This window comes from Triticum aestivum, chromosome 4B (assembly GCF_018294505.1).
Source record: "Triticum aestivum cultivar Chinese Spring chromosome 4B, IWGSC CS RefSeq v2.1, whole genome shotgun sequence".
NCBI classification, from domain to species: Eukaryota; Viridiplantae; Streptophyta; class Magnoliopsida; order Poales; family Poaceae; genus Triticum; species Triticum aestivum.
Window position 1 is genome coordinate 505,895,992 of NC_057804.1, and position 15,004 is coordinate 505,910,995.

Consider the following 15,004-nt stretch of genomic DNA (forward strand, 5'->3'; position numbering starts at 1 on the left):
CCCGATTGTCTTGAAAGGCTCTGGGGCTCGAGTTAGCCTACCCGTGGCCCATTACTCCAACAGTAGTCCCCGAAGCTGGTGAGGCTCTGAGAGTTATATGTTGTAGGGCCTCAACAGTTTCATTCTTCTGGCAGAGGAATCTGGGCTTCGCTTGCCGTCTTCCTTCAGGCAGACTATCCAGAGTCGGATTCGCAGGGGGCGGTCTTGCTCTATAAAGAGTTCGAAAGTCGTGGCGGGAGACCAGGCGGCGTGCCTGATATGCTTCCCCTTGGCCGCCCGCCGCGGTCCTATCACGCGGCGCCACGTGGCGAGGACAGTCTGCCTACCCACGCGCGCGACGGGACGGGCCGTCAGGCGGGGCCTGCCACTACTATGCCTCGGCACGCGAACGGATCCGTTGCGGCCGTGCAGACGGTTGGGTTTCCCATGTCGTTACTGCGTGCAGTAACTTCGTGGGGTAAATCGTGGGGGCGTGGGGTCCCGTGCGCAGCTAATCCCACGCCCGCCCCATCGGCTTCTCAACCTTCAAGGCTATAAGTAGGCGGGGGGGGGGAGTGGAGCGGCAAAGCACGCGCGCCCATCTTCCCTGCTCCCCCGCCTCTTATTGCCTCCTCTGCTCTTCTTCTTTGCCGCCGTCGTGCAGAACCACACCGTGCCAACGGCGGTGAGCTCCTCCTCCGTCGTCACGGCTTCTGCCGTGCGCTCTGACGTGTGGGACGCGAAGGCTTTCTCGGCGTTCTCCCCACCATCGAGCTGTGGGGAGAATTCTTCTCATCCATGCTCGGCACGCACGTCGCCGGCGTGCCGGCTCAATGCGGCGCCTTCATCGCGATGCGGCGATCGATGGCCGACAATCCATTTCCCTCCATCCCGCTAATTAAGTCGGTGAAGATGTGGCAGCGGTCGTACTTCTACGTGAAGAACGTCGCCCCCGACGGTGACTGGGTCAATCTGCCGCCTTATGAAGCCGGCGCACCGGATGGGAGGCTCCCCAGTTGGTCTCATCGAGTTAAGACGCTGACTCCCGCCGGAGCCGCCGCCGTGGCGCGGCTCCGAGTTCTGACGCAGTCGGAGGGCCTCGTTGGGGCCGACTTGCGGGCCGGCCTTGTCACAACCTAGTTAGTCATGCATTAGAGTGTTGCATCATGTTTACTCTTTCATCAGAAACTTGAAATGGGGATGACAGAACCCCCAGTCCCCTCTGAAACCAACTAGGGTTACTAAAATAATTTTTCAATGAACCTGAAATGCCCTTCTAAAATGCCCATCATTTTTGTCTTGGTTCAGAACCTCTGCCAAAAGTGGTGCACATTTTCCTAGGCCATCCTAGGGTTTTTGAATTAAATCATAAATATTTGAATTTGGGCATTTAAAATAATATAAAATATTTAAATGCTCAAATATCCCCAAACTAAAATGTCTCATGTTGGAAATAATCCAACTATGGGCCAGGAATAGTTTGGTGATTTTTGGAGTTGCCTAGGTATTTTATTTAATTCAACAAAGTTGCAGATATATTAAATAAAAACAGAAACAGAAAAGAAGGGAAAAACTTACCTGTGTGGCCCAGCCAGCTGGCCGGCCCAGCAAGCCAGCCCAGCCCACCACCGCCGTCGTCCTCCTGGCGCCAGTCGGCCAGGCGTGTGTCCGGCGCGCGCGCACGGCCGGAGCGCCACGCCACCAGCTCGTCTGCCTGCCTCCCTCGCCAGCGCGACGCTGCGGCGCTTCTTCTCGGTGCCGCCCCGATCCCCTGGCCTTATCCCTCTCTCTCTCCCGTGCTGCTCTCTCTCTCTCTCATGGCCGAACACCACCGTCGCCGTCGTTCGCCATAGCCACCGTCTCCGACCACCCCTCGCTCCCCCGACTAGCTCAGGAGCTCCGCCTCGACTGCCTCTTCCTCCCCACCGCTCCACAGCTCCCCGGAAGCTCTGCATCGCCGCCACGTCGCCGTTCCCCTCTTCGGGCTCCGATCGTCGTCGCCGTCGAATTCACCGTCACCAGCGCGTCCCCGAGCCCGCTAACCATCCCTGCAGCTCCGCGGTGAGCCCTCGGATCGTTTCCCCCTTCTTCCCTGGTCTCTCCCGACCTCTAGGCCCTAGCCCCACCTTGGCCGAGAGCTCCACGCCGCCGGCGATGTCGCCGTCGTGGCCACGGTCGCCGTAGCGCCCAACCGAGCACACCATCGTGCTCCCCACCTCACCAGGAGCACGCAGCACGCACCAACGCCTCCCCAAACCCCCTGCAACACTGATCCCGACCGCACCCGAACTCCGGCCGCCGCAGCCGAGCTCGCCACCGTCAACTCCGGCCACCCCGAGCCCAACCACCACCACCAATAGTCGCGGCTCAACCTCAGCAACACGTAGATGCCTTCCGCCGTCCATTTGGTTGCCGGAATGGCAAAAAGCACTTTCGCCGCCGTCTCGGACCTCGCCGGCGTCATGTCGCCGGTGGGGTTTGACTTGTCCGACCTGGGGTTTGACCCCCCAGGGTCACTGACGCGTGGGCCCTGTCGGCCAGGTGGTTAGGTTAGCGCTAACTACTGTTAGTCAACCCCCCCTGACACTGACAGTGGGCCCCAGCGCCACTAATCCCTAATTAGGATTAATTTAATCCTGTTTAACCCCCTCTGTCACTGACGTGTGGGCCCCACACGTCAGGTTTGACCTCAGCCAGCCACAGTTGACCACTGACGTCATGCTGACGTCATGCTGGCGCAATAATTATATTTCTGGATTTAATTTAAATCAGGAAATTCCAGAATATTAATTAAACTTCAAAAATTCATAACTTTTATTCTGTAACTCCAAATTGGACAAATTATATATGAAAAATGATCAGAAAAATCCAATCTATCCATCTGTACTATTTTCATGCATGATCAAACAAGTTAAATTGATGTTTTAAGCAGAACAAGAAAAGGCACTTTAAAAGGCCATATTTGAATTTGAAATTTGAATCCTTGATTCAAATTTGTTCAAACACTTCTGGTTTTAGTTGCATTAGCCCAACACACTCATATTGCCATGTTTCATGCATGCATCATATTGTTGCACATTGTTTGGTGATGCCTGTGTATCGATGTCCTTTGCGACAGGATCTGTCCCCGAGGAGTACCGTGATTACCCTAACGAAGAACCGTATCAGTGCATCGAACCATCAGGCAAGCAACCAACCATTTGATCATATCGATACAATCCCATGTTCTCGCTCCTGCTCTCTTTTACTGCATTAAGACAACGCGATTCAAACTGCTGTGTGCTACGGTAGTTGAACCCATTTCCTCTGCATGACCTGTCATTGCCACAGTAACTAGATGAAACCCACTAGCATGTGTAGGAGTTGATTGAGCCATATGTATGTGTTGTTCCTACCTTGCTATGCCTGCTATGCTTAGAGTCGTGTCAGGTTTGGTTCATCGGGGTGATGGGCTGGAGTGAAATGATTATGTTGGTAATGAGAGTGGTGTGGTGAACACGATTTGGTAAAGGTATCGATGAGAGGCCATGTAGGAGTACATGGTGGGTTGTTTCATTGAAGCCGACCTTAAGCACTGAGATCTGTATGTGTGATTTAAGAATCAGCTACTACCATGCATTGGGCCCGAAACCAATGGACCCTCTCGGCTTCTTATTCACCCTAGTTCTCCGTCCAGGAGTTGCAAGTAGTTTCTGGTGTTTGTAGCCTACTGGAGGCCGTGGACAGCGCTGACCGTAGGGGTGGGCTGTGATGCGGTAGGTACGTGGCCGGGTGTACCGAATACCCGTTAGGTATCTCGGGAACCCTGTTCACATCGTTCGGGGCCGTATGGGAAACCTCGGCCGGACTCCCTGCGGATGGAACCTGAATAGGCGATAAACCTGGACTGGAGGCTTAGGTGATTAGGTAGGTCGTGGCCGACACCCACGTTGGGCTTCCGCTTGAAGGTTGCCGAGTACATGTCGTGTAAACGAAGGTAAGTGGTGAGAGCGTGTATGAAGAAGTACCCCCTGCAGGGTTAACATGATCTATTCGAATAGCCGCGTCCGCGGTAAAGGACTACTTGGTTGCCTATACAGTTCATAGACAAGTAAATGGAAACTTCTAAAAGCCTCAAGATAAGTGTGAGTGCCGAGGATGGCTCTTCTGTAGGAAGACGGAGGTGGATCCTCGGTAGTGTATTGAAGTGGTGAGTAGTGGACTCGTGTGCGCAAAACCATTTCAGTTGGAGTATCGTAGAATAGCTTAGCCAAGAGTCAAAGCTGGCTTGCTGCAATAACTCCACCAACCCTTCTTGATAATATGCATGTATGTAGGATCTGATGTAAGTCTTGCTGAGTACCTTTGTACTCATGTTGCTATAATCTACATTTTTACAGAAGACGCTGCAACCCCTTCTGATGGGTTCTATGTAGACGTTGACATCAACGAGTAGGCTAAAGACCCAGGTGGTGACCCTGAGCTTGTGAAGGACCACGTAGTATAGCTAGGCTTCCAAGCCTCTTTTATTTTACTAGTTGTCTGTACTCAGACAAGTTACTTCCGCTGCTGGTTTGTATGACTGTATGACTTGTATGTGGGGTCGTGAGACCCGTATCTTTGTGTATGTTATGTATAGCTCACTGAGCCTTAAATAAAGTACTTGTGTCATAGAGTCATGTTGTGATGCTTCGTTGTATTTGCACATATCGAGCATATTGTGTGTATGATTGAAATGCTTGGTATGTGTGGGATCTGACTATCTAGTTGTTTATCTTTAGTAGCCTCTCTTACCGGGAAATGTCTCCTAGTGTTACCGCTGAGCCATGGTAGCTTGCTACTGCTCTGGAACACTTAGGCTGGCCGGCATGTGTCCTTCTTCGTTCCTGTGTCTGTCCCTTCGGGGAAATGTCTCGCTTTGAGTACCGGAGTCCTGTTAGCCCGCTACAGCCCGGTTTACCGGAGTCCTGCTAGCCCAGTGCTACAGCCCGGACCCACTTGCTGATGACCGACACGTTCGAAGCTGGGTCATGGATGCCTGTCCCTGTAAGTCTGTGCCACTTTGGGTTTACGACTAGTCATGTCAGCCCGGGCTCTTTATCATATGGATGCTAGTGACACTATCATATACGTGAGCCAAAAGGCGCAAACGGTCCCGGGAAAAGGTAAGACGACACCCGTGGGGATACCGTGCGTGAGGCCGCAAAGTGATATGAGGTGTTACCAGCTAGATCGATGTGACATCGAGTCGGGGTCCTGACAGCGTTGGCATCAGAGCCGGACTGCCTGTAGGTTCTCCAAGCCAAACTGGTCGATGTTGAGTCTAGAAATTCTTTAGTTATATGTAGGGGAATTGTTTGTGGGATGGAACGTAAGGCTCTTTTTACTCCTTATACCTTATGACTTTCTGATCTGAGTCAGTCCATTCTTCCACCGGGGGTTAAGGAATTAGGATCTATTCTCTCTATCAGGATCACGTGTTACTAATCAGTAGTACCTTATAAGTTTGATGGATACAAGCCTAGTTCAGTTCTACTACCACATTATGTTGCCAGAATGGTTTCAGAACATTGAGATGATGATGTTGAGTGTGTACGAAATCCTTTGTCAAATGTCTCAAAATCCTTTTTGAGCATTTACAGCTGTTATGCTGCCGAAATTTTGCTAGAAATTCTAATGCCCTTGCATTATGATTGTGCTTTCAGATTGCCACTCGCGACCTCAATCAAGTGGTTCGCCTGACTCGATGCCTAGATGTACCCGGCCATACTGCTAAGTTGGTCAGGGTAATGACTGAGGCTGGATATCGCTGTTATCCCGAGTACACGGTCGAAGAGCAATTCCGGGACTTCAATCAAAGCCAGTATCTCTGCACTGTCAGGATATTTCCATCTTATCCTGGATCCACCGAGCCTCTTCACTGCTCCTATGGACTCGGGGTTACTATTGAGATGGCTGTGCAGGATGCCGCCTACTCTATGATGACCATTATGCGAGTCAGATCTGGGTTATTTTGGGACTCTGATTTCCGGTATATGCCAGGATCACTTCCGGGAGCACAAGGATATCTCCAGGCTATCTATGCTGACTCCACTCAGGAGGATTCACGGACTCGCACCACTGCTGAGATGCTCGAGGATAAGGACCGTGAAAATCGGGCCTTAAGGTTAGAGCTCTTCAATACCCGTGCTGACCACTGGGCTACTTTGACTCGGTTCGCACCGGCGGTGCAAGCTGGATATTCAGATATGCGCGATCTCTATCCTGTGAGATCTGCTCTGCCAGACGTGATGGTTTGGCGTGATGTAGGAGGCATCACCCCACCTCGCGGTCCCCGCAGGCCACCGTTTGTTGGTCCAAGGCCTCATCCTAGCCCCTATGGTCCACAAGCTCCGCGAGACCGTCTGTTTCCGGATGATCATGTTGAACTTCGAGGCTACGGAGGTGACTTCTACGAGGACTACTACGGATCGGTCTGAGTTAGTGATAGTATCACTAGTTCGCACTAGCTGTGTCATCTATCGTCCCGCGTGACTCGTGGGATATGACCTAGTTTGTACTCCTTCCGGAGGTGTAGAAAAATAATGTATAGGAGCTTGGAATGCCTCCGATGAGATGTAATCCTTTTCTCACCGTAATAGTACTTTGTTTGGTCTTGTACTAAACCTTGTATGGTGTGTATGACGATGGAATAAAAGAAGCAGTTTCTGTATTTACCATGTCATACGGATGATCATCTTACATTCCGAATTATTCCTTACATTCTGTATCCTATGTCGGAATGTTATCGTTCTGACTAAATCTTGCCTTGTTACCTAGGATGGTCAACACGCGCGCTAACCCTGCTTCCCAAGAGCAGACCGAGGGCAGTGAAGGCAGGAATGAAAATCTGCCTCATCCTCCTTCACTAGCCGAGGTTATGATGGAAGCTGAGAGAAACAAGCGGGAGACAAACCGTTTGTTGGAGCGTATTGAGCAGAATACAGCACACCATCAGAGGGCTAACGTGGTGTCACTCAGTGATTTTATCAAATTGCATCCACCCACGTTCCACCACTCCGTCGAGCCTCTTGACGCTGATGACTGGCTTCGCAGTATCTCTCACAAGCTGCGTTCCGCGCTGGTAGCGGAGGCTGACAAGGTCACCTTTGCTGCATATCATCTTGAAGGCCCCGCCAGTCTATGGTGGGAAAATTATGGAGCTATGCGCCCAGCGGGCCATGTCACAACTTGGGCTGAATTCAGCGAGGCTTTCCGTGAACATCACATTCCGGAGGGTCTCATGGACCGTAAACGTGAAGAATTTTGCAGTTTCACCCAAGGCCGACTTTCTGTGGATACCTATAGCAGAGAGTTTGGAAATCTCGCCCGATATGCAACTGAGGAAGTTTCTACTGACGCCAAGAAGCAAGCAAGGTTCCGTAAGGGCCTTAGTCCTGAGCTTCGCCACGACCTCCGTCTGCATGAGTGCACATCTTTTTCGAAACTTGTCAACAAAGCCATCAGTGCTGAAACTGGTCAGACTGACTATGACGCAACACGCAAGCATGGATGTGACATGGGTTCCTCATCCGGTGCTGGTCCTCAGAAGCGCCGCGTGTGGGTACCCAACACCGCCCTGCAACCCAGGTTCACACCGAGGCCATCCTTCCAGGCGCCTCGCCCTGTTCAACAGTCTGCACCGGCCAAGCCCTATGGGGGTCCAACCAACAATGCTCCTCCACGTACCAGTTCCGTGACTTGTTTCAAGTGTGGGGAATCTGGCCACTATATGCGTGAATGCCCCCAGACCAACCCCAATCAATCTGCTAAAGCTGCTGGCCGTGGCAAGCCGACAGGAAAAGTATTCCACGCCAAGCCGGTCACCGCTTCACGTGGCCATGTCAACTGTGTCTCTGCCGAAGAAGCTCAAGAGGATCCCAACGTCGTTCTCGGTACGCTTCTTGTTAATTGCCACCCGGCATCTGTCCTTTTCGATACAGGAGCCTCTCATTCCTTTATATCTGAAAACTATGCTCGCTTGCATAACGTTGCATTCTGTGACATGCCATCCACTATGGAAATCTCTACCCCTGGGTCTAGATGGCAGACCTCTAGGGTAAGTTATGGAAATGAAATCCAAGTCGACAGACTTGTTTTCCTCGCATCTTTGATAGCCCTTAAATCTTCAGATATTAATATCATTCTGGGTATGGACTGGATGTCAGCTCATCATGCCCAAATTGATTGCTTCTCTAGGACTGTTCAACTCACCCATCCTTCGGGGAAGATAGTCAATGTCTTGACCCGAATAGCCAAGCGACAATTATATTCTCTTAACGCCAGCCCCTTGCCAGACCTTGAGGACGTTCCGGTAGTCCGTGACTTCCCGGATGTCTTCCCAGAGGAATTGCCAGGTGTTCCACCTGACAGGGATGTTGAGTTCGTAATAGACCTCATTCCAGGAACCGTTCCGATTGCTAGAAGACCCTATAAGATGGCACCACTAGAACTAGCCGAGCTTAAGAAACAACTCGATGAGTCCTTGAAAAAGGGTTTCATCCGCCCTAGTTCATCTCCGTGGGCTTGCCCCGTCCTATTCGTCAAGAAGAAGGATGGTACGGACCGGATGGTTGTAGATTACCGACCTGTCAACTTGGTCACAATCAAGAACAAATACCCGCTTCCCAGGATCAACGACCTGTATGATCAGCTCGCTGGATCCTCAGTCTTCTCCAAGATGGATTTGAGGTTGGGCTACCATCAAATCAAAATCAGAAACGGGGACATTCCTAAAACGGCCTTTGTTACTCGTTATGGCCAATACGAGTACACCGTCATGTCCTTCGGATTAACCAACGCTCCAGCCACCTTTTCTCGGTTAATGAACTCAATCTTCATGGAGTATTTGGATAAATTCGTCGTAGTTTATCTCGATGATATACTCATCTACTCCAAGAACGAGGAAGAACATGCCGAACATTTAAGGCTAGTGTTGAAGAAACTTCAAGAGCATCGCCTTTATGCCAAATTCTCTAAATGTGAATTCTGGTTGTCAGAAGTGACCTATCTGGGTCATGTAATATCCGGTAAAGGTATTGCTGTTAACCCTGAACGAGTTCAAGCCGTCCTTGACTGGACTCCACCTGAATCGATCAAGCAAGTTCGGAGTTTTCTAGGCTTAGCGAGCTATTGTCGTCGCTTTGTCGAGAACTTCTCCAAGGTTGCCAAACCTCTAACCGAACTCCTCAAGAAAGATAAGAAGTTCGAATGGACTCCACAATGTGAGCACAGCTTTCAGGAACTGAAAAGACGCCTGACTTCTGCTCCCGTACTGGTACTGCCAGACTTCTCCAAGGACTTTGTTATCTACTGCGACGCCTCGCGACAAGGACTAGGTTGCATTCTCATGCAAGATCGACACGTAATTGCTTACGCTTCACGGCAATTGCACCCACATGAGGAAAATTATCCTACTCATGATCTAGAGCTTGCAGCCGTAGTCTATGCACTTAAGACCTGGCGACATTACCTCCTCGGTAACCGTTGCGAAATATTCACTGATCACCAAAGTCTGAAGTACATTTTCACCCAACCGGATCTGAATCTCAGGCAAAGACGTTGGGTTGAATTGATCACAGACTTCGACTTAGGAATAACCTACACCCCAGGGAAAGCCAACGTCATGGCTGATGCGCTAAGTCGTAAATCTTATTGTAACAACCTGATGTTACAACAAAGTCAACCGCTGCTCCATGAGGAATTTCGGAAGCTTAACCTTCACATTGTTCCTCAAGGTTTTCTCTCCACTTTGGTGGCAAAACCTACCCTTACGGATCAAATTATCAAAGCACATAAGGTAGATCCGGGAATCTCCCGCATCAAGAGGAACATTCAGAAAGGAATTGCGGATTGTTTCTCCATTAATGATCAAGGAGTCGTATACTTCGGGAATCGACTAGTAGTTCCCAAAGTGTGCAACCTAAGGCGATTAATCCTTAAGGAAGCTCATGAATCTCCTCTCACTATTCATCCCGGTAGTACTAAGATGTATCAGGACCTACGCCAGAGGTTCTGGTGGACTAGGATGAAAAGAGAAATTGCTCAGTATATTGCTAATTGCGACGTCTGTCGTCGTGTAAAAGCAGAGCATCAACGGCCTGCTGGCACCCTTCAACCCTTAGCTATTCCTGAATGGAAATGGGATAAAATTAGTATGGATTTTATTACCGGTTTTCCCAGGACCAAGAGAGGGAATAATGCTATTTTCGTCGTGGTCGATCGTCTTTCCAAAGTAGCTCATTTCTTACCAGTTCGTGAGAGTATAACCACTAGTCAGCTGGCAGACTTGTACATCTCCCGAATAGTGTCTCTCCATGGTGTTCCCTTGGAAATTAACTCGGATCGAGGAAGTCTTTTCACCTCTCGATTTTGGGAAAGTTTCCAAAATGCTATGGGAACCCGTCTTTCCTTTAGCACCGCTTTCCACCCTCAGTCGAGTGGTCAAGTGGAACGCGTCAATCAGATTCTAGAAGACATGCTTCGAGCCTCTGTTATCTCATTCGGAATGGACTGGGAGAGTGCCTTCCATTTGCCGAATTCGCTTACAACAACAGCTATCAATCTAGCTTGGGTAAAGCCCCTTTTGAAGTTCTCTATGGACGACGATGTCGAACACCCCTTAACTGGTCAGAGACCGGGGAAAGAAAATTCTTTGGCCCGGATATGATTCAGGAAGCAGAAGAACAAGTTCGTATCGTTCGTGAAAAGTTGAAAACAGCCCAATCTCGTCAAAAGAGTCAATATGACCGAAAACATAAGGCTATGACTTTCGAGGTTGACGAGAAGGCTTATCTTCGGGTCACCCCTCTGAAGGGAACCCATCGTTTCGGTATCAAAGGCAAATTGGCTCCTCGTTACATTGGACCTTTTTGCATTCTTGCCAAACGAGGAGAAGTTGCCTACTAGTTGGAACTACCTCCGCACCTCTCCAGAGTTCACGATGTCTTCCACGTTTCTCAACTCAGGCGTTGCTTCTCGGATCCTATCCGTGAAGTGGACCACGAAACGCTTGATCTCCAAGATGATCTTACATATCGAGAGTACCCCATTCGTATCCTCGATCAAGCCGAACGTACCACGTGACGTCATAATATCAAGTTTCTCAAGGTTCAATGGTCGAACCATTCTGAGGATGAAGCAACTTGGGAAAGGGAGGATCGTCTTCGACTTGAATATCCCGCCTTCTTCTCGGAGGAACCCAAATCTCGGGACGAGATTCTTTTGAGTGGGGGTGAGTTGTCACAACCTAGTTAGTCATGCATTAGAGTGTTGCATCATGTTTACTCTTTCATCAGAAACTTGAAATGGGGATGACAGAACCCCCAGTCCCCTCTGGAACCAACTAGGGTTACTAAAATATTTTTTCAATGAACCTGAAATGCCCTTCTAAAATGCCCATCATTTTTGTCTTGGTTCAGAACCTCTGCCAAAAGTGGTGCACATTTTCCTAGGCCATCCTAGGGTTTTTGAATTAAATCATAAATATTTGAATTTGGGCATTTAAAATAATATAAAATATTTAAATGCTCAAATATCCCCAAACTAAAATGTCTCATGTTGGAAATAATCCAACTATGGGCCAGGAATAGTTTGGTGATTTTTGGAGTTGCCTAGGTATTTTATTTAATTCAACAAAGTTGCAGATATATTAAATAAAAACAGAAACAGAGAAGAAGGGAAAAACTTACCTGTGCGGCCCAGCCAGCTGGCCGGCCCAGCAAGCCAGCCCAGCCCACCACCGCCGTCGTCCTCCTGGCGCCAGTCGGCCAGGCGTGTGTCCGGCGCGCGCGCACGGCCGGAGCGCCACGCCACCAGCTCGTCTGCCTGCCTCCCTCGCCAGCGCGACGCCGCGGCGCTTCTTCTCGGTGCCGCCCCGATCCCCTGGCCTTATCCCTCTCTCTCTCCCGTGCTGCTCTCTCTCTCTCTCTCACGGCCGAACACCACCGTTGCCGCCGTTCGCCATAGCCACCGTCTCCGACCACCCCTCGCTCCCCCGACTAGCTCAGGAGCTCCGCCTCGACTCCCTCTTCCTCCCCACCGCTCCACAGCTCCCCGGAAGCTCTGCATCGCCGCCACGTCACCGTTCCCCTCTTCGGGCTCCGATCGTCGTCGCCGTCGAATTCACCGTCACCAGCGCGTCCCCGAGCCCGCTAACCATCCCTGCAGCTCCGCGGTGAGCCCCCGGATCGTTTCCCCCTTCTTCCCTGGTCTCTCCCGACCTCTAGGCCCTAGCCCCACCTTGGCCGAGAGCTCCACGCCGCCGGCGATGTCGCCGTCGTGGCCACGGTCGCCGTAGCGCCCAACCGAGCACACCATCGTGCTCCCCACCTCACCAGGAGCACGCAGCACGCACCAACGCCTCCCCAAACCCCCTGCAACACTGATCCCGACCGCACCCGAACTCCGGCCGCCACAGCCGAGCTCGCCGCCGTCAACTCCGGCCACCCCGAGCCCAACCACCACCACCAATAGTCGCGGCTCAACCTCAGCAACACGTAGATGCCTTCCGCCGTCCATTTGGTTGCCGGAATGGCAAAAAGCACTTTCGCCGCCGTCTCGGACCTCGCCGGCGTCATGTCGCCGGTGGGGTTTGACTTGTCCGACCTGGGGTTTGACCCCCCAGGGTCACTGACGCGTGGGCCCTGTCGGCCAGGTGGTTAGGTTAGCGCTAACTACTGTTAGTCAACCCCCCCTGACACTGACAGTGGGCCCCAGCGCCACTAATCCCTAATTAGGATTAATTTAATCCTGTTTAACCCCCTCTGTCACTGACGTGTGGGCCCCACACGTCAGGTTTGACCTCAGCCAGCCACAGTTGACCACTGACGTCATGCTGACGTCATGCTGGCGCAATAATTATATTTCTGGATTTAATTTAAATCAGGAAATTCCAGAATATTAATTAAGCTTCAAAAATTCATAACTTTTATTCTGTAACTCCAAATTGGACAAATTATATATGAAAAATGATCAGAAAAATCCAATCTATCCATCTGTACTATTTTCATGCATGATCAAACAAGTTAAATTGATGTTTTAAGCAGAACAAGAAAAGGCACTTTAAATGGCCATATTTGAATTTGAAATTTGAATCCTTGATTCAAATTTGTTCAAACACTTCTGGTTTTAGTTGCATTAGCCCAACACACTCATATTGCCATGTTTCATGCATGCATCATATTGTTGCACATTGTTTGGTGATGCCTGTGTATCGATGTCCTTTGCGACAGGATCTGTCCCCGAGGAGTACCGTGATTACCCTAACGAAGAACCGTATCAGTGCATCGAACCATCAGGCAAGCAACCAACCATTTGATCATATCGATACAATCCCATGTTCTCGCTCCTGCTCTCTTTTACTGCATTAAGACAACGCGATTCAAACTGCTGTGTGCTACGGTAGTTGAACCCATTTCCTCTGCATGACCTGTCATTGCCACAGTAACTAGATGAAACCCACTAGCATGTGTAGGAGTTGATTGAGCCATATGTATGTGTTGTTCCTACCTTGCTATGCCTGCTATGCTTAGAGTCGTGTCAGGTCTGGTTCATCGGGGTGATGGGCTGGAGTGAAATGATTATGTTGGTAATGAGAGTGGTGTGGTGAAGACGATTTGGTAAAGGTATCAATGAGAGGCCATGTAGGAGTACATGGTGGGTTGTTTCATTGAAGCCGACCTTAAGCACTGAGATCTGTATGTGTGATTTAAGAATCAGCTACTACCATGCATTGGGCCCGAAACCAATGGACCCTCTCGGCTTCTTATTCACCCTAGTTCTCCGTCCAGGAGTTGCAAGTAGTTTCTGGTGTTTGTAGCCTACTGGAGGCCGTGGACAGCGCTGACCGTAGGGGTGGGCTGTGATGCGGTAGGTACGTGGCTGGGTGTACCGAATACCCGTTAGGTATCTCGGGAACCCTGTTCACATCGTTCGGGGCCGTATGGGAAACCTCGGCCGGACTCCCTGCGGATGGAACCTGAATAGGCGATAAACCTGGACTGGAGGCTTAGGTGATTAGGTAGGTCGTGGCCGACACCCACGTTGGGCTTCCGCTTGAAGGTTGCCGAGTACATGTCGTGTAAACGACGGTAAGTGGTGAGAGTGTGTATGAAGAAGTACACCCCTGCAGGGTTAACATGATCTATTCGAATAGCCGCGTCCGCGGTAAAGGACTACTTGGTTGCCTATACAGTTCATAGACAAGTAAATGGAAACTACTAAAAGCCTCAAGATAAGTGTGAGTGCCGAGGATGGCTCTTCCGTAGGAAGACGGAGGTGGATCCTCGGTAGTGTATTGAAGTGGTGAGTAGTGGACTCGTGTGCGCAAAACCATTTCAGTTGGAGTATCGTAGAATAGCTTAGCCAAGAGTCAAAGCTGGCTTGCTGCAATAACTCCACCAACCCTTCTTGATAATATGCATGTATGTAGGATCTGATGTAAGTCTTGCTGAGTACCTTTGTACTCATGTTGCTATAATCTACATTTTTACAGAAGACGCTGCAACCCCTTCTGATGGGTTCTATGTAGACGTTGACATCAACGAGTAGGCTAAAGACCCAGGTGGTGACCCTGAGCTTGTGAAGGACCACGTAGTATAGCTAGGCTTCCAAGCCTCTTTTATTTTACTAGTTGTCTGTACTCAGACAAGTTACTTCCGCTGCTGGTTTGTATGACTGTATGACTTGTATGTGGGGTCGTGAGACCCGTATCTTTGTGTATGTTATGTATAGCTCACTGAGCCTTAAATAAAGTACTTGTGTCATAGAGTCATGTTGTGATGCTTCGTTGTATTTGCACATATCGAGCATATTGTGTGTATGATTGAAATGCTTGGTATGTGTGGGATCTGACTATCTAGTTGTTTATCTTTAGTAGCCTCTCTTACCGGGAAATGTCTCCTAGTGTTACCGCTGAGCCATGGTAGCTTGCTACTGCTCTGGAACACTTAGGCTGGCCGGCATGTGTCCTTCTTCGTTCCTGTGTCTGTCCCTTCGGGGAAATGTC